The following is a 19,203-nucleotide window of genomic DNA, read 5'->3' as shown; positions in this document are numbered from 1 at the left end:
ATCCTTTAGTAGCCCTTGCTGGTGTGTTTCAGTGGATTACATACTGGCCTCTGAACCTTTAAAGTGTAGCCAGTTTGATTCCTGGTCAGGGCACATTCTGGGGTTGCAGGCCAGGTCCCCAGTAGAGGGAATGCAAGAAGCAAGCACACATTGATGTTTCTCTCCCTCTCTTTCTCCTTCCCTTCCCCTCTCTCAAAACAAATACAATCTTAAAAAAAGAAATCCTTTAGTAAAATCATGGCAATGTGACAGTATTATGATTATGTTAATAAAAGTACATGGGGTACTTGGAAGATCAAATTCTACAGCTGCCTCTTTCTATGCCTTCTAATTCATTTGGCTCCTTAAATGATGGGGAAATCCCTTATTTCATGAGAAACAGTCCCAAAATGAAGTTATAGGTTCTCCTAGTAAAAGTCATTTTCATGTCAACTCTTAAAATAGGACTTCTATTTGTGTTTTGGGTATTTCACCTTAATATCATCCCCAGAATTCCTATAACTCCACAATTACAATTTTACAGTGTGGAAAAGAATTCAGTTCTATTCTGGTATTGCTTTAAATGTGTGTGTGTGTGTGTGTGTGTGTGTGTGTGTGTGTGTGTGTGTACATCACTGAAAACCCAAAGTAGATTAGAGTTGCTGAAGGATTTTTCCTGCCGTTGTTGGACGCAATCTTTTTATTCTGTTTCTTCTTGATAGATGTATGGATAACCTGACTTAAAATTCTTTCTATGGGAACTTGTCTGATTTCAGGACTACCCAATCAAAGATCTGATAAATGGCTGGCTGTAGTTACTCAGGGTAACATGTTTGAGTTAAATTGATTGCATAATTGTACCACTTTTCCCTTTGCCACTGTTGGTAGATAAATGACAGAATCCCCATTCTAATTCCTGTATAGAAAGTTGGCTACACAAAAGTCTTAGTGGTAGCTCTGCTAGTAGAGTTTCAAAGTGCACCTCTTTGGCCTTCTGTGAATCAGAGTCCTGCAGCTGCTTCTGGAGAATGTTGTATCCCCAAAGCCCACTTAGTCCAAGTGGAACAAGTGGCTGTGATCTCTATCATGCCCCTTTTGCTTTTCAATCTGACCCAAAGAATATGAAGCCTAGGGCAAGTCTGAGGGAGACTCATCCTAAGATTCATAAAACATTTCCTCATTTAAAAAACAGGAAAAGCCTCAAGTAAATCTCAATCATTTCAAAATTGTAGTTAAAAACTTACATTGTACAAGGAAATAGCAGCAGAGAATGGCTAATCTTAAACCAATCAACAAAAAAACTAAAAACAAATAACTTCACCTCAAAATAATGAAAAATAAAAAGTGCCATCCCATCCCTCCCCTTGGTTCTTTTATCCTGGGATTTTACTTAGGACCTGAGGCCTCTGAGAAAATAAAAAAGGCAAAGCCACAGAGGGAAACTGCTTCAAAGATAAATTTTGGACAAGACAAAGTGAAAGCTATAAATAAAAGTTTGGCAACTTCTTGAAAAAAACTTGAGAACTCTAGGACGTTTTCTTCTTAGATGGGAAAACTCTGAAGTCCAGATCTCCTTTCTAGAGTCAGCCTGAATTCCTCAGTTATGGGATAATAAACACCAGTGCACTGAGTGGAGTGCCAGCCAGGAATTAAAATAAAAACAAAAAACCCCAAACAGCCAATAAAAATAACTCTGCTGCTAGAGTAACAGGAGACACGTAGGAAAGGATTGTTTGCAGAACATCTGAGGTTCTGAAATTACTAGTCAATGGTTCTGTTTTAGTTTCCACCAAAAATCAGACTGAGGTTTCAAGGCTCTTAGAGTTATTAAAGAATGAAAAGAAAATGACAGTGTTTTGAACAGTGAGAAAATGGTATTTAAATTTGGTGTTTACACAGCTCATTTAAAAAATACAGTAGCTTAAAACTCACAGGAAAAATGTGAACATAGAGAACAAAAACAATACAGAAAGATGATGTAGCCTGGATACAGCATTTTTAATGTCTCTGCTGTACAGAGAAATAACCCCTTTCCCCTTCTCATCCTTATGCTGGCAGCAAGATATGCACTAGAAAATTAGACTCAGAGTCAGTAAATAAAAGGATGAGCTCATATGTCTTCAAAGCTCTTTTTAAAAGGGAGCAGGCTTTGCTTTAAGATGAAGAGGAGAAGAGTTTTTTGGGGGACCTTCCAAATGTTATAATATGGAGATAGTTTTCTGTGATTTCAGTGCCTACTGCAGCTTTCCTAGACCTCCCTAGACAATTCATTTAATTTCTTTTGAGATGAACTCTTCATTTTTTCTTTTTTTCATTCTTGGTTAAACACTGGCTTTCGATCCTTCTTGGAAAGAGTACTGTCCACATAGAAACCTTCAGTTAATCTCTGTGTTTTAAGTCCCATTTCTTACTCTTGCCCTCTGTTTTTCCTGCTGTCTCTGAGTTGGGAAACTGTCTAAGATACTTTTGTTCCCTCCTTAGCTGAAGTCCCCTTTGGAGGTATTCTAGGCCGCAGGCTTCAGCAGTTTTGATGTGACAGCTTCCAAAAGTTTGGTCAAATTTTAAACCATTGCAGAACCCTTCCCACTTGTGTTTTTTTTTTTTTAGGTAAAATTCACATACCATAAAATAACCCTTTTAAAGTGAACAATTCAATGTCATTTAGTGCACTTACATTTATCTAGTTGCAAGACATATTCAGCACCCTAAAGGAAACCACATACACATTAAGCAGTTGCTCCCCAAACCCCTAGCAACCACCAATCTGTTCTGTCTCTATAGATTTACCTTCTCTGAATATTTTATATAAAAGGGATCATACAATATGTGATGTTTGTGTTTGACTTTTTTCAATTAGCATGATGCTTTCAATAATCAGCATGTTGTGGCATGTGTCAGTACTTAATTCTTTTTTATGGCTGGATAATATTCCAGTGTATGTAAATATATATCATACTTTGTTTATCTATTTGTCTGTTGTTGGACATTGTGGCTAGTTCTATTATTGGCTATTGATAATAGTGCTGCTATGAACATACCTGTATATGCATTTGTTTGAATACTTTTTTGAGTTCTTCTGGGTACATATCTAAGAGGAGAACTACTGAGTCATATGGTAATTCAATGTTTAACTTTTTAAGGAACTGAAAAAAAACCCTGTTTTCCACAGTGGCTAAATCATTTTACATTTCCATTAGCAATGTATGAGGCCTCCAGCTTCTCTACATCTTTTCCAATACATGCTGTTTACAATATTGTTTGATAATAGTCATTTTAGTGGGTCTGAAGTACTACTTCACTGTGGTTTTGATTTGCATTTTCCTAGTAACCAATGAATATGAACATCTTCTCTCACTCATTATTGTCATATATTATTTTTGTTTGTTCATGATTATTTTAAAGGAAGAGTAATAAAAACAGATACATGCCACCTAAACCCATTTAAATAAAGGCCTTCTTGCCCTGTTGCTGAGAGGGCTCCTCTTTAGGGCTTTCTGCCTTTTTAGGGCTTGCCTCACTTGCAGAGAGCCGACTTCCCCAAGATCAGACCCCTCCTAGTATAGCACATTTAATGACTTATCAAGGTGGTATATAAATATCTGGCCATCTCAGCCTAACTTGAGACAACTGTGAAGGGCTATTCCAGTTCTAGACTGCCCTGTGGGGATTAGCCAAGGCCTGTATCACAGCTTGTCTGATCAATCTGTCTACTCTTGTTTCCTTTCCATCCTTTCGATGGATGTTTCTCCAAAAAGGACTCCCTAATAAACAGCCCCCTGTACACTTAACTCTGCTTTAGTGTCAGCCTTCTGATGAACCCAATTCATAACAGACAATAAATGTGTATGTCTGGTTCATTGACTTGGGCTTGAAGTAGAAGTAATTATTATTTCTTTAATTTTCCAGAAATGTAGCTCTAGGAAGGAAGATAGCAGAGGAGTAAATGGAAGTCACACTGACCTTCTCTCAGGACCAATCTGGAATTACAAGTCAGTTGTGGAGAACCCACCTGAAACAAACAACTGAGCAATAGCCAGAGAAAAGCATATAACTTTGAACATACACAACCAGCTTCAGCACAACCAGTCTGGTAAGGAGTGCAGTAGAGACTTGAGAGGGCTGGCTGGGCACCCACAGGTGGCAGCGCCAACAGGATGGTTAAGCAGCCATTTGGATCCCCCAAAGAAGATTGGGGCCTAAACCCTAAGCTAGGATTCCCAGCCTAGAACACCAGAGCCCCAAAAGTATACAGATAACAACCAGTGGAAAGAGCAGCAAGGTTGCTCTCTGCCAGAGACAGTGGAGTAGAGATGCAAGGGCTGTTTAAAGAGCCAGCACACTAATTTTCATTTGTAGTCACTTACTCAGGTTTCAGGCAAAGGCAGGGGCAGTGTGGACTAGAGATGCCTGAGGAGAGACTGGGTACAGAGGCACTGGAGAAAGAACTGAGAGAATAGCTCCTGGGATCCCAGTGCTGAGTCATCCCCTAGACAGCAGCAGCCTTTGTGCTCAGGCAAACCACTACCCTCTGAGCAGCAATAGCCTCAGGGAAACAATAGCCCTAATCCCAGGAGGGTCTCTGTCCTGGCCCCTTGGTGCTTAAGCTTGACTGCTGAGTCCTAGTGACCAGATAAACAACTGAAGGAGATACCCAGAGACAGAAGATCACTGGCAAAGGTGGGGCAGAATGGACTAGAGAGACTTCAGGAGAGACTGGGGACATAGGCTTTGGGGGAAGAACTGAGAAAGTAGTCACTGGGATCTGGTGCTGAGCCAAGCCCCATACTCAGCAACTATCCAGCTCAGGCAGACCACTTCCCTCCAAGCAGCAGCTACCTGAGGGGAACCAATAGCCCCCACTGCAGGAGGGATGTAGCCCCACCCTACAGTGCTTAAATATGACTGCTGAGTGCAGAGTGACCATATTAACAATTGAAGAATACAGCCAATGACAGCAGATCACTGGAAGTATTGAACAGGCTGCCTAAAGTCAGAGGGGGTCAACATCTGACATCACCAGAGGCAGATACAGAAAGAAAAGAACAGTGGTAAATACAAGAAGCTACCTATATGAAAGCCACTGTGGTCTTCTTCATGATTTGGAATATTTTCTTTCCTGCATAGCTTTATAATATTCATTTCTTATCTAGCAAATTTGTATATAATAAGTCACTAGATTTTATACCATCCTGTATTTCAATCAACATAGTTTGTCCCTCCCTTCTCTTAGCCCATCTTACCTTCCTCTTTCCTTGCAATATTCTCATTTCAAATTTGGTTTTCTCTCAAACTACAACTTGTTTCCATTCCACACTCTTACTATTTCTCCCCTGTCCAGACACTCAAAACAAATTCTCTTGTCAAGGGTGATTTCACAGTCTCTGGCCTAGCTATTAAAATACTGGTGTTCTCTCTACACCTGTAACAAAATTTGCTAGTTGGTTGGGGGTAGGGTAGTTGTTGTTGCATTGTTTTTTCAAGATTATCTCTAGGCCTTCACTAATTCTGTATTTCAAATAACAAGTTTTACTAGACCCTTCTTCTACTTTTTTTTCTTCACTCAAATTTTAATTATGCCATCTTAGCCTGCTTTTTCTTTCTTTTACTTTTCTGTCTTTCTTCTATTTCTCTGTCATCCTGCCCTTTTCCTATTCTTTATTCTCCTTTTTTCTTTTCCTTTACATCACAAATTTTAATTCTCCCTCTGTCTAGTTTTTGTCTCTCACTCTTAGTATTCCTTCTCCCTCTATCATTATAAACTCACTTCCCATTCCTCTAAACATCTCTTAGACTTTTCTTTGTTTCTTTCTTCCCTCTTATTCTCATACCACCTATGTTAATTTTAGCTCATTTGTTGTTGATAGTACTCTGGTGGATCATTCTCTCCAATTTGGCTCTGATATTTTTATTAATTATTTAATATTTTTCTTCCTTTTTCTTTCTCTCTCTCACTTTATTTTATACTATTTTAATTTCTGTTTAAACCGAATATTATACACTTCCATTCTCATACTTCATTCCACACTCTTCATCCCTTTCTTTATTCATGAGGTAAACTTTACCTTCTCTCCTTCAATTGCTCCAACTCCCAACTCTTATTAGTGCTTCTCCCTCTACCCTCTCAAAATCATTTCTATTTCAGTAGGTCATCTCATATCCACTCTCTTTTCTTATAATAGTTTTAATCTCTTTACACCCTCATTAATACTGGTTTGTTTGCTATTGATAGTGGGATTGTAGGGGGAGCTATATTTATGGGTGTGGATTTCTTTCTCAGACTCTGTGGTTTTGTTCAGGAAGTGCCTCCACAACAGCACACAAGATATGCTGGGTGGAGAACCCTTAGTCAACTAGCAGCAGGGAAGGACAGACCAACCCAACAACAATCAGAACCCAATTACATCCAAAAAACCAGCATAAAAGGCATAAGGGATATCCCAAGAACATCAAGTTCAGGTGATCAAGGAGACTACACCACCGTATCTCACAGACCTCCCACCATAGAAGTGCACAACACAAAATCAGAAAGTCAAAACAGATAAATTTAAGAAACAGAAGCAACAAGAATAGTCCCACAAACATGGGAAAACAAGAAAAAATAGCCCCCAATCTAAAGAAAAAGAGGAATCATCAGAAAGGGTGCTAAATGAAATAGAGGCAAGTAAACTATCAGATATTGAGTTCAAAACAATGGTTATAAGGAAGCTAAATGAACTCAGTGTGAACTACCAAAAACTACAGGGAAACTATGAGGAACTTACTGCAAATTATATCAGCATAAAAAAAAGACATAGAAACAATCAACAAGGGCCGAGGTAAATGAAGAATATAATTTCTAAATTAAAGAATGCAGTAGAAGGAATAAAAAGAAGGCTCGATGAAGCAGAGGATCAAATCAGTGAGCTGGCAGACAAAGTAGAAAAAACCTCCCAATAAGAGCAAGAAAAACAAAAAAAGACTGAAAAAGAATGAAGAGGGGTTAAGTGAAATGCAGAACAACATGAACAGCAGTGATATCCATATAATAGGAATACCAGAAGGAGACACAGAAGGACACTTCATAATACTCAACAGAAGAATCCATCAAGAAGACATAAACATTATAAACATATATGCATCCAACATAGGAGCACCCAAATACATGAGGAAAATTTTGTAGGATGTCAAGAAAGATACAGACAGCAACACACTTATACTAGGGGATTTTAACACGCCACTGTCAAAAATGGATAGATCTTCCAAACAGAATATCAACAAGTATATTGCAGCATTGAACAATGCCCTAGATCAAATGGACTTAACTGATATATATAGAGACTTTCATCCAAAAGAAACAAAATATACATTCTTTTCAAATGCACATGGAATACTTTCAAAGATAGGACACATGATAGGACACAAAACAAGCCTCAACAATTTCAGAAACTTGAAATCATATAAAGCATTTTCTCGGACCACAAGGGACTGAAACTAGAAACCAACCCCATGGAAAAAAACACAAAATACTCAAAATCATGGAGATTGAATAGCATGCTATTAAACAATGAATGGGTCAAGAATGAAATTTAGGAAGAAATCAAAAGGTTTCTGTAAACAAATGAAAATGAACTCACAACAACCCAAAACTTATGGGACACAGCAAAGGCAGTTCTGAGAGGGAAGTTCATAGCAATACAGGCCTACCTAAAAAAAGATAGAAATATTTCAGCAAAAAACCTAACCCTATGACTATAAGAACTCAAGGAACAACAACAAAGACAGCACAGAGCAATCTAGAAGGAAGGAAATAACAAACACTAGAGCAGAATTAAATGACATAGAGAATAAAAGCACAATTCTAAGGATAAATAAATCCAGGAGCTGGTTCTTTGAAAAGATAAACAAAATCGACAAGCCTTTAACCAGACTCATCAAGAAAAAAAAAGAGAAGACCCAAATACACACAATCAGAAATGAAAAAGGAGACATTGCAACTGACACCACAGAAATACAAAGGATTGTAAGAAATTACTATGAAGAACTGTATGCCAAGAAATTTGAAAACCTAGGTGAAATGGACAAATTCCTAGAAAAAATAAAATCCTCCAAAACTCATTGAAGAAGAAGCAGAAAGCCCAAACAGACCAATAACAGCAGATGAAATTGAAGCAGTAATCAAAAAACTCCCAACACACAAAAGTCTGGGTCTGGATGGTTTCACAGGAGAATTCTACAAAGCATTTAAGGAAGAGCTTTACAGACTATTCCAACAAATCCAGAATGATGGAAGACCCCCAAACCCTTTTTATGAAGCCAGAATCATCCTAATCCCAAAACTAGATAAAGACACAACAAAGAAAGAAAACTTCAGGCCAATATCGCTGATGAACATAGATGCTAAAATCCTCAACAAAATATTGACAAACCACATCCAACAATACATTAAAAAGATCATACACCCTGACCAAGTGGGATTCATCCCAGGGATGCAAGCATGGTTCAATATTCGCAAATCAGTAAATGTAATACATCACATAAACAAAAGCAAAGACAAAAACCACATAATCATATTAATACATGCAGAAAAAGCATTTGATAAGGTACAGCACCCATTTATGATAAAAACACGCAGCAAAGTGGGAATAGAGAGAGCATTCCTCAATATAATAAAGGCCATATTTGAGAAACCTACAGGCAACATCATACTCAATGGGCAAAAACTGATATCTCTCCCACTAAGATCAGAAACCAGACAAGGTTGTCCACTTTCACCACTTCCATTCAACATAATATTGGAAGTTTTAGCCACAGCAATCAGACAAGAAAAGGAAATAAAAGGCACCAAAATTGGAAAGGAAGTAACAAAACTGTCATTGTTTGCAGATGACATGATATTGTACATAGAAAATCCTATAGACTCGGTCAAAAAACTGCTCAACCTAATAAATGAACTTGGCAAAACAATGGGATACAAAGTCAATATCCAGAAATCAAAGGCATTTTTGTATACCAACAATGAAACAGCATAAGCAGAAATCAAGGAAAAAAATTCCATTTGATATAGCAAACAGACAAATAAAATACCTAAGAATAATCCTAACCAAAGAGGTAAAAGACCTATATTCAGATAACTACACAACACTGAAGAAAGAAATCAAGGAAGACACAAACAAATGGAAGCACATACTGTGTTCATGGATTGGAAGAATTAACATGATCAAAATGTCCATACTACCCAAAGCAATTTACACATTCAGTGCAATACCTATTAAAGTACCAATGGCATATTTCACATAGAACGCACACTTCAAAAATTCATATGGAGCGATAAACAACCCTGAAAAGCTGCTGCAATTTTGAGAAAAAAGAGCAAAGTAGGGGGGATCACAATACCTGATAGCAAACTGTATTACAAGGCAACTGTAAATGAAAACAGCCTGGTACTGGCAGAAAAAAAGGCACATGGACCAATGGAACAGAACAGAGAGCCCAGAAATAAACCCAAGTCTCTATGGTCAATTAATATTTGACAAAGGGGACAGCAACATAAAATGGAGTAAAAATAGCCTCTTCAACAAATGGTGTTGAGAGAACTGGACAGCTACATGCAAAAAAAAAAATGACACTCAAGTGCCAACTTACACCATACACAAAAATTAATTCAAGGTGGATAAAAGATTTAAATATAAGCCGTGGCGCCATTAAAGTCCTAGAGGAGAACATACGCAGGAAAATCTCAGATATTCCACACAGCAACGTTTTTACTGATATGTCCCCTAGAGCAAGGGACATAAAGGAAAGAATAAACAAATGGGATCTTATCAAAATAAAAAACTTTCACATGGCTAAGAAAACAGTATTAAAATAAAAAGAGAACCAACAGTATGTGAAAATGTATTTGCCAGTGATACCTCAGAGAAGGATTTAACCTCCAAAAAAGTAAAGAAGTTACAGGACTCCACTCTAAGAAGACAAGAAACCCAATTAAAAAATGGGCAAAGGACTTGAACAGACACTTCTCCAAGGAGAACATACAGAAGATCCAGAGATATATGAAAAGATGCTCAGTACCGCTAGCTATCAGAGAACGAGCAAATTAAAACCACAATGAGTACCACTTCACACCAGTCACAATGGCTATCACAAACAAAGTAACAAACAACAAGTGTTGGAGAGGTTGTGGAGAAAAGGGAACTCTAGTGCACACTGTTGGTGGGATTGCAGACTAGTACAACCACTATGGAAAATAGTATGGAATTTCCTCAGAAAACTAAAAATGGCCCTGGTGTAGCTCAGTGGATTGAGTGTGGGCTGGGAACCAAAGTGTCCCAGGTTCGATTTCCAGCCAGGGTACATGTCTGGGTTGCAGGCCATAACCCCCAGCAACCACACATTGATGTTTCTCTCTCTCTCTCTCTCTCTCTCTCTCTCTCTCTCTCTCTCTCTCTCTCTCTCTCTCTCCCTCCCTTCCCTCTCTAAAAATAAATAAATAAAATATTTAAAAAAAAACTAAAAATGGATCTGCCTTCTGACCCAGCAATTCCACTGCTAGAACTATATCCTAAGAACCCTGAAACACAAATCCAAAAAAACCTATGCACCCCATTGTTCATAGCAGCACAATTTACAATAGCTGAGTGTTGTAAGTAACCTAGGTGCCCATCGGCAAATGAATGGATCAAAAAGCTGTGGTACATTTACACAATGGAATTCTATGCACTAGAAAGAAAGAAGGAGCTGCTGTCCTTTTTGGATGGAGCTGGAAAGCATTATGCTAAGTGAAATAAGCCAGGCAGTGAAAGACAAATACCATATGATTTCATCTTTAACAGGAATGTAAAAAAACAAACAAACAAACAAACAAGCAAAATATAACCAAAGACACTGAAATTGAGAAAAGGGTGACAGTGACCAGAAGGAAGAGGGGAGGGAATTTCAGGGGAAAAGGGAAAGGGTTGACAGGAACCAGTATAAAGGACACATGGACAAAAAATGGGGGGGTGGAAATGGGAGGGAGATGGGGAGGGTGGGTGGGTTTGCTGGGATATGAGTAAAAGGCAGAAAACTGTACTTGAACAACAATTAAAATAAAATTTAAAAAATACAGTTCAAGAAAATTGAAATTATATCAAGTATCTTCTTAAACCACAAGGGCCTGAAAGTAGAAACCAACCTCAAGGAAAACAAAACAAAACAAAAAACACTCAAACTCATGGAGATTGAATAGCATGCTATTAAACAATGAATGGATCAAGAATGAGATCAAGGAAGATTTCAAAAAGTTTCTGGAAATAAATGAAAATGAACTCACAACAGTCCAAAACTTATGGGACACAGTGAAGGCAGTCCTGAGAGGGAACTTCATTCCAATACAGGCCTACTTAAAAAAGATAGAAACATTTCAGATAAACAAACTAACACTACACCTAAAAAGACTGGAGGAACAGCAACAATGACAGCCCACAGCTAGTAGAAGGAAGGAACTAACCAAGATCAGAGCGGAATTAAACAACATAGAGACTAAAAGCACAATTCTAAGGATCAATGAATCCAGGAGCTTGTTCCTTGAAAAGATAAACAAAACTGACAAGTGTTTAAGCAGGCTCATCAAGAAAAGAAGAGAAGGACCAAATAAACACAGTTAGAAATAAAAGAGGGGAAATTACAACTGAAAGCACAGAAATAGAAAGGATTGTAAGAAATTACTAAGGAAAAGTACTCCCAGCAAAGTGGGAAGAGAGAGGACATTCCTCAACATAATAAAGGCCATATACAAGAGACCTACAGCCAACATCATACTCAATGGGCAAAAACTGAAATCACTCCCACTAAGATCAGAAACCAGACAAGGTTGTCCACATTCACCACTTCCATTCAACATAATATTGGAGGTTTTAGCCGCAGTGATCAGATAAGAAGAATAAATAAAAGGCATCCAAATTGGAAAGGAGGAAGAAAAACTATCATTGTTTGCAGGTGACATGATTGTGTACATAGAAAACCCTACAGACTACACCAAAAAAACTACTTGATCTAATAAGTGAATTTGGCAAAACAGTGGGATACAAAGTCAATATTAATAAATAGAAGACATTTTTTAAAGATTTCATTTATCTATTTTTAGGGAAAGAGGAAGGGAAGGAGAAAGAGAGGGAGAGAAACATCAATGTGTGGTTGCCTCTTGTGTGCCCCCTAATGGGGTCCTGGCCTGCAACCCAGGCATGTGCCCTGACTGGGAATTGGACTAGCAACCTTTTGCTTCACAGTCTGGTGCTCAATCCACTGAGCCACACCAGCCAGGGCAATAGTAGGCATTTTTGTACACCAACAATGAAATATCAGAAACAGAAATAAGAAAAAATCCCATTTGATATAGCAATAAGAAAAATAAAATAGCTTGGAATAAACCTAACCAAGGAAGTAAAAGACTTGTACTCAGAAAACTATATACCACTGAAGAATGAAATTAAGGAAGACACAAACAAATGGAAGCATATACCGTGTTCATGGACTGGAAGAATTAATTTCATCAAAATGTCTATACTACCCCCAAAATTTGTAGATTCAATGCAATCCCTATTAAAATACCAATGACATATTTCACAGATAGAGAACAATCACTTCAAAAATTTATATGGAACCACAAATGACCCTGAAAAGCTGCAGCAATTTTGTAAAAAAATATCAATGTAGATGGGATCACCATACCTGACATCACGTTATATTACAATGCCATGGTAATCAATATAGTCTTGTACTGGCATTAGAACAGACACATAGATCAATGGAACAGAATAGAGAGCCCAGAAATAAACCCAAGTCTTTGTGGTCTATTCATATTCGACAAATGGGCAGAAACATAAAATGGAAACATAATAGCCTCCTCAACAAATGGTGTTGGGAGATCTGGACAGCCACATGCAAAAAAAAAAAATGAAACTGAATGACCAACTTACACCACACAGAAAAATAAATTCAGGGTGAATAAAAGACTTAAATATAAGTCATGACACCATAAAAGTCCTAGAGGAGAAGACAGGCAGGAAAATCTCAGATATTTCACACAGCAATATTTTCACTGATATGTCCCCTAGAGCAAGGGACATACAGGAAAGAATAAACAAATGGGATTTCATCAAAATAAAAAACTTCTGAGTGGCTAAACAAAACATCATCAAATGAAAAGGGAATCAACCATATGGGAAAACATATTTGCCAATGATATATCAGACGAGGGTTTGATCTCCATAACATATAAAGAACTCATACAACTCAATACCAGGAAGACAAACAATCCAATTAAAAAATGGGCAAAGGACTGGACAGGCTCTTCTCAAAGGAGGACATACAGAGAGCCAGAGACATATGAGAGGATTCTTAGCTCACTAGCCATTAGAGAGATGCAAATTAAAACCACAAAGACCAGTTCACACTGGTCAGAATGGCCATTATAAACAAATCAACAAACAATGAGTGTTGGAGAGGTTGTGGAGGAAAGTGAACCCTAATGCACTGTTGGTGGGAATGCAAATTTGTGCAGCCTCTGTGGAAACCAGTATGGAATTTCCTCAAGAAACTAAAAATGGAATTGCCTTTTGACCCAGCAATTGCACTGCTGGTTTTATACCCTAAGAATCCGGAAACACCAATTCAAAAGAACCTATGCACCCCAATGTTCATAGCAGCACAATTTACAATAGCCAAGTGCTGGAAGCAGCCTAGGTTCCCATTGGTAAATTAATGGATCAATAAACTGTGGTACATTTACACAATGGAATTCTATGCAGCAGAAAGAAAGGAGATTCTACCCTTTGTGACAACATGGATGGAACTGGAATGTACTATGGTAAGTTAAGTAAGCCAGGTGGTGTTGGGAAATGCCCTGCCTGATTTCAGAAGCTGTAGTCCCCTCATGGGTAAGGCTGAATAAAGCGACCTTGAGACCATAAATCATTAAGGAGACAAAGCTTATCTCCCTGACAGAGGTGCCACCTCTGCCCCCTTTTACTTCACCCTGCTTGGCCACGGGTGGATGACTGTTTAGACAATGATGGGTAACAATCCTCAAGGAAGGAATGACCTAAGTCAAGTATAGTCACAAAGGTGCTCTCAGGGAAGGACTTGTGGGGCTATAGAAAAAGGGGGTGGCTTATCCTCACCCCTCGGCTTTGACATAGTCTGAGTCCTCATTCTGTCTGCAAGAAGTCTCCTAATCTCTTAGCTGCCTTACTTCCCCTGCCTGATTTAAGCCTTAAATGACACCAGAGGTGGGTGTAGCCCTGTGCTGGAAAGGGCAGGTTCCCAGGGGTGATCAGGCCTAAGAAAGAATGCATAAAATCCTGTGAAACTGGCTTTGCTAATACCCTCAATTTAAATGATAAGGGTCCAAGCATGAAATGAGTTTGTTTCCCCAAAGTTTTATGGCCCCTTAGCTATCTGACCCTGACTCAGAATAAGCCCTCATAGTTCTTGGAATGTTATCTATTGTTTGATCATTACTACCTGACAATGATTGAGCTTTACATATATGCCCTATATTCCTTTGGAAATTAAACCTAATAAAAGCCCATTGAAGAACAGGCTCGAGGCCCTTCTCATTTGAGAGATTGGCCACCTTTCCTCCGCAATAGGATCATGTCTTGGTAGACTTATTCTCATCTGTAGTGGACGAGGGGGTGGGGCTCTACTAGATAAGAAGGCTGTATAAGAGAAATACCATGATCTCACCTATAAGTGGAACCTAATCAACAAAGCAAGCTGGCAAGCAAAATATAGCCAGACTTTTATATTGACAACAAACTGACAGTAACCAGAGGGGAGGGGAGAGGGAAATAACAAGGGAAAGAATGGAAAGGAACATAAATGATCATGCTATGGGGGACCTATGGATGGAACCAAGGCATGGTGGGATTGAGGGTGGGAGGTGGGTGTCAGTATGGTGGGGGGAAGTGGTGGTGGGAAAATGGAGACAATTGTATTCGAACATCAATAAAAAAAAGGTAAAAAAAAGAATTAGGAAGAAATGTATTTAATATTTTCTCTTATATACTCTATATAGCAAGATTGGGACTCTGCATTTTATGTCCTTCTTAAACCTCATGTAGGCTCTAAGCTACAGAGCAGTATCAATCTGGAGACCTCAGAGGCCTGATTTTATGATACTTTCAGCCAAATATTTTAGTGAAACTAAAGCTATCCCCTTAAAAAGTGCTCAATGAATTGAAGCTACTGTGTGAATGCACCTGATAATTTAGGAAGCATTTCACTTTCTGGTCAGTTGGGGTGTTAGGTACTTTGAAAAATATCATTTTTGAAACTGCAAAAGTGGGAGTTACTCAGTGTAGGGTGTCTATAACAATGACTGCTGCTTTGTGTTCCTTAATTTGGATTTTGTGTCCAAAAAGTCAGGCTTCAGCTTTTGCTTTCACTTCTTCTGCACCACATCTCCCTCTACTTCCACATTTTACCTTTTAAGCCCCTCTGTTTGCTCTGCAAATTCAAGCTCATTTGTATCTCTGTCTTGTTGAGTTTTGTCAGGAACTTGAATACATCCCTTTTCCCTCAACCTTTTCTTTGATTACAGCCACAGCTAGATTGAGGACAGAGAGGTTGTTTTTTCTCCCAGAATTTTGTAGCCATCACATACTGTGGGGGAGCTTGTGGATTGGTCTTATGGGTACAGTTTCTGTGGAACAATTCATACCTACTCTCATTGACTCCTTTGTGGCATCGCTTCTTTCATAACCATATAGAAGCCACTTCCACGTCTATTTGAGTTTTGTTGGGTGGCCCTAGGAAGGTATCTGACCTTGGGGTCAAATTCTATTCATATTATGAATGAGTGATATCGTTGTATTCATTTCCTATACTACAAATTTAGTAGCTGAAAATAATACACATTTATTAGTTCACAGATTTGGGGGCAAGAGTCCCAGTACCTCTTAGCTGGATCCTTTGCTTAGGGTCTTGCAAGGCTGCAATTGAAGTATTGGCCAGGCTGCATTCCCTTCTGGAGTTTGAAGTCTTCTGTCAAGCTCATATGGTTGTTGGCTGAATCCATTTCCTTGTGATTATACGACCGAGTTCTTGGCTTCTTACTGTGTCTTGGCTAAAGGCTGCCCTCAGGTCTTTAAGACCACCCACAGTCCCCTGCCATGTGGGGCTCTCTATGAGCAGTTACAATATAGTTTTTCAAAGATCAACAAGAGAATCTCTCCAGTGTGCGCTAGCAAAATTGACTTATATCTCCATCATAATGTAGTCACAGTTGTGATATCCTGTCTCACCTTCACTATATTCTATTGGTTAGAAGTACATATTCCATCCACACCCAAAGAGAAGGAATTATTTAAGGATGTGACTCATTTGGGGTCATCTTAGGGTGTGTCTTCCACAGCTGTCATGAATACTAGTTTTTCACCTTTATTCAAATTTAAACTTTCCCAGAAAGACAGATGAGATGGCATGTCTGGTCTTTCATCCATCATATCTGTTATTAGAGGCCTGGCTCTTTTTCAGAACAGGCTTTCCAGCTGCTCCTTCTTGGTGGACTCTAACACCTCAGCAACATGTCAGACAGGTTTTACTCAGTGTTGGGTCAGGTGAATTTGTCTTCACATCAATTGTTTCTTTTTTGGAAACCCTTCTTTTTGACAAATTAAAAGTCTGCCTGTGTTACAATGATCACGTTATGCTTCTGCCCCCCACCCCTCTTCCCATAGACTGTGCTCTCCTGGAGGAGGGTGGCAGGCATGGACAAGTCTGCCTCTTTATCCCTTATGTATTCCCCCATCCCTGCTGCTGAGCCTGGATAGCATAGTATTCAGTACACCAAAAAAACGCAGACATTTTTTGAAACAGGAACTGTGTGTGACTTTTACCTCATTCTCTACTTTTGTTAACACTGGGTTATACTGAATTCTTTTTTCTTTTTAGAAATATTTTATTTATTTATTTTTAGAGAGAGGGGAAGGGAGGGAGAAAGAGTAGGAGAGAAAGATCAACATGTGGTTGCCTCTCATGTGCCCTCTATGGGGACCAGGCCTACAATCCAGGCATGTGCCTTGACTGGGAATCGAACTAGTGACCATTTGATTTGGAGTCTGGTGCTCAATCCATTGAGCCACACAAGCCAGGGCTGAGTTATTTTTTCTTAATGGCTTTTTTTGATAAGGATAAGTAGATAATTAGGTCTTTGGTTTACAAGCTCAAAGGAGGCACATGAGGTAAAAGGATCCTGCAAAGTACAGGTCGGTTGGTTGTCCCTAGGAAGTGGTGTGCACAATGTCTAAAGGATAGCATTGCTGGACAAGTTGCATCCTTGGTGTATTCTTGAGGTGACAAATTTGGCAAGAGTGTTAGAAGGCACAATCAGAACCATAACAACTAAATGATAGATGTAGGGTTCAATTCTGCAATGTCCCACATTTTAAAAATGGTTTCCTTGGAGGAAGGTGTGCTAAGTCTGTCACACATATCTGAAGCCTTTTTGCCCACTATACTTGGGCTGAGGAGAATATCTAGGATTCCCCCATTAACACTCCTAGGCCCTTTCTGTCTAAACCATTAGGGCAGAAAAGGAAAGCAGTTTTAAGTGAAGCTGACAGACCACCCTATACTTGACCAACTCAACAACTCAGTCTAGTCAAACTGTTGAGTCTCAGGAGGTGTTAATGCACATAGGCTTCTCAAATAAGGCTTATACAGTGTAAACAATCACCTACATAATGAGGTCATAGGTATATGCCTTATGAAAACAGGAAGAACATGCAGGTTAATTAACATAACAACCCACAAATCGGCCTCTGGGTTCATGAGGCTGCCTCTTGAGAAGACATTCAGTTGCAAGGCCTTTCCTGGAATGATATTAAATAGTGACAATCTGACAAAATTCTTCCTGCTCATAAATTGAACATCTCTGATGTCACAAACCCAGTTCAACTTCTAAGTGAAAACAAAACTTTGAAGTCAGTTAGCTATATTAGAGTCTAAAGTCTATCACTGAGCATTGTGATTTTCCTTGAAACATGATTTTTCTCCTTAAGATCACCCTCATTGTCACTAAAGGGACTGCATTAAGTGCAGTTTTAATTTTTGCCCACTCATATGCAAAAACACAACAAGAGTAACAATTGATCACATAGGCTCTTTGAATCTGTTTTGCTGGAACTCATGCAAGGAACCTTTAGACTGAGCTTTAATCAACCCTTCAGGGCACAGAGACCAAGCCACACAACTTCCATATAGATTTTCCTGTAGTACCTATATTCCTCAAGTCCTTGAGGTTCCCAAAGGGTCTTAAGGTTCCTCCTTGTCATATTTCAGGGAAGCAATCTTTGTTCCTTCCCTGGAAATACTGCAATGAACCACATGACCAACCTCAGTACCAGGCCACTTTTCCAGTGGGCTTTTGTTAGCTTTGAGAGTCAATCTCAGCTCCTCAAGGCCTTCTGGTAACAATTAGAATTCCGGCATGCCTCCTGCTTCATGCCTCATGCTTCAGGCATGACATTCCAGTCAAAGTCTTGGCTAACAAAACCACCATTGGAAACTGGTCTTAATTGGTTTTATGCAAAGAAACTTTATACAATCTTCAGAATATCAAATTCTGGAGGACTCAGGAAGGGAGAAAAATACAAAGTGTGAAGAAAAAATCCTTGTCTTCCAATATCCATCAAGATTGCATTTCCATGCCTTATACCTTTCACTGTTTATGTTCCACTCGATGTGAAGTTTTAACTCTCCCTGGGAAACTTCAAATTCTTTCTGAAACCAAAGCGAAGTCCAAAGCAAAGATAGAGTTCCAAAAAAGGGGGGACTAGAACCAGTCTTAGAACCTTGTCTCATAACCTCCGGTCACACTAACTGGTCACATAGACAGCCTTTCTCAGGTCCTAAATAGCCCAAAGCCCCAGTGGTAGAGGCATTCCCTCACCTGTCAGTATGCCCACTGGTCTCCTGACAGAGGCATGACTTCTTATCCACAGATGGTACGCCCACCAGCATTCAATGGTACAAAGCCCCAATGATAGAGGCACTCTCTCACCTACCAGTGCATTCACTGGTCCCTTGGCAGAGACATGACCTCTCACCACAGGCTTGCCTCTGATGATCTCTACTAGGTGCCAATGGCCAAACAGTAGAGACAGAGGATTCCCAATTCACACAGAACAATAGAGTTTGAACAAAGTCTCTATAAGATCAGAAAGTAAGCAAGAAAAAAATCAAGCAAAGTATAATTGCACC

This window comes from Phyllostomus hastatus, unplaced genomic scaffold, assembly GCF_019186645.2.
Source record: "Phyllostomus hastatus isolate PE091 unplaced genomic scaffold, TTU_PhHast_1.1 phas_scaffold_397, whole genome shotgun sequence".
Lineage (NCBI taxonomy): Eukaryota > Metazoa > Chordata > Mammalia > Chiroptera > Phyllostomidae > Phyllostomus > Phyllostomus hastatus.
This window is presented reverse-complemented; position numbering follows the sequence as displayed.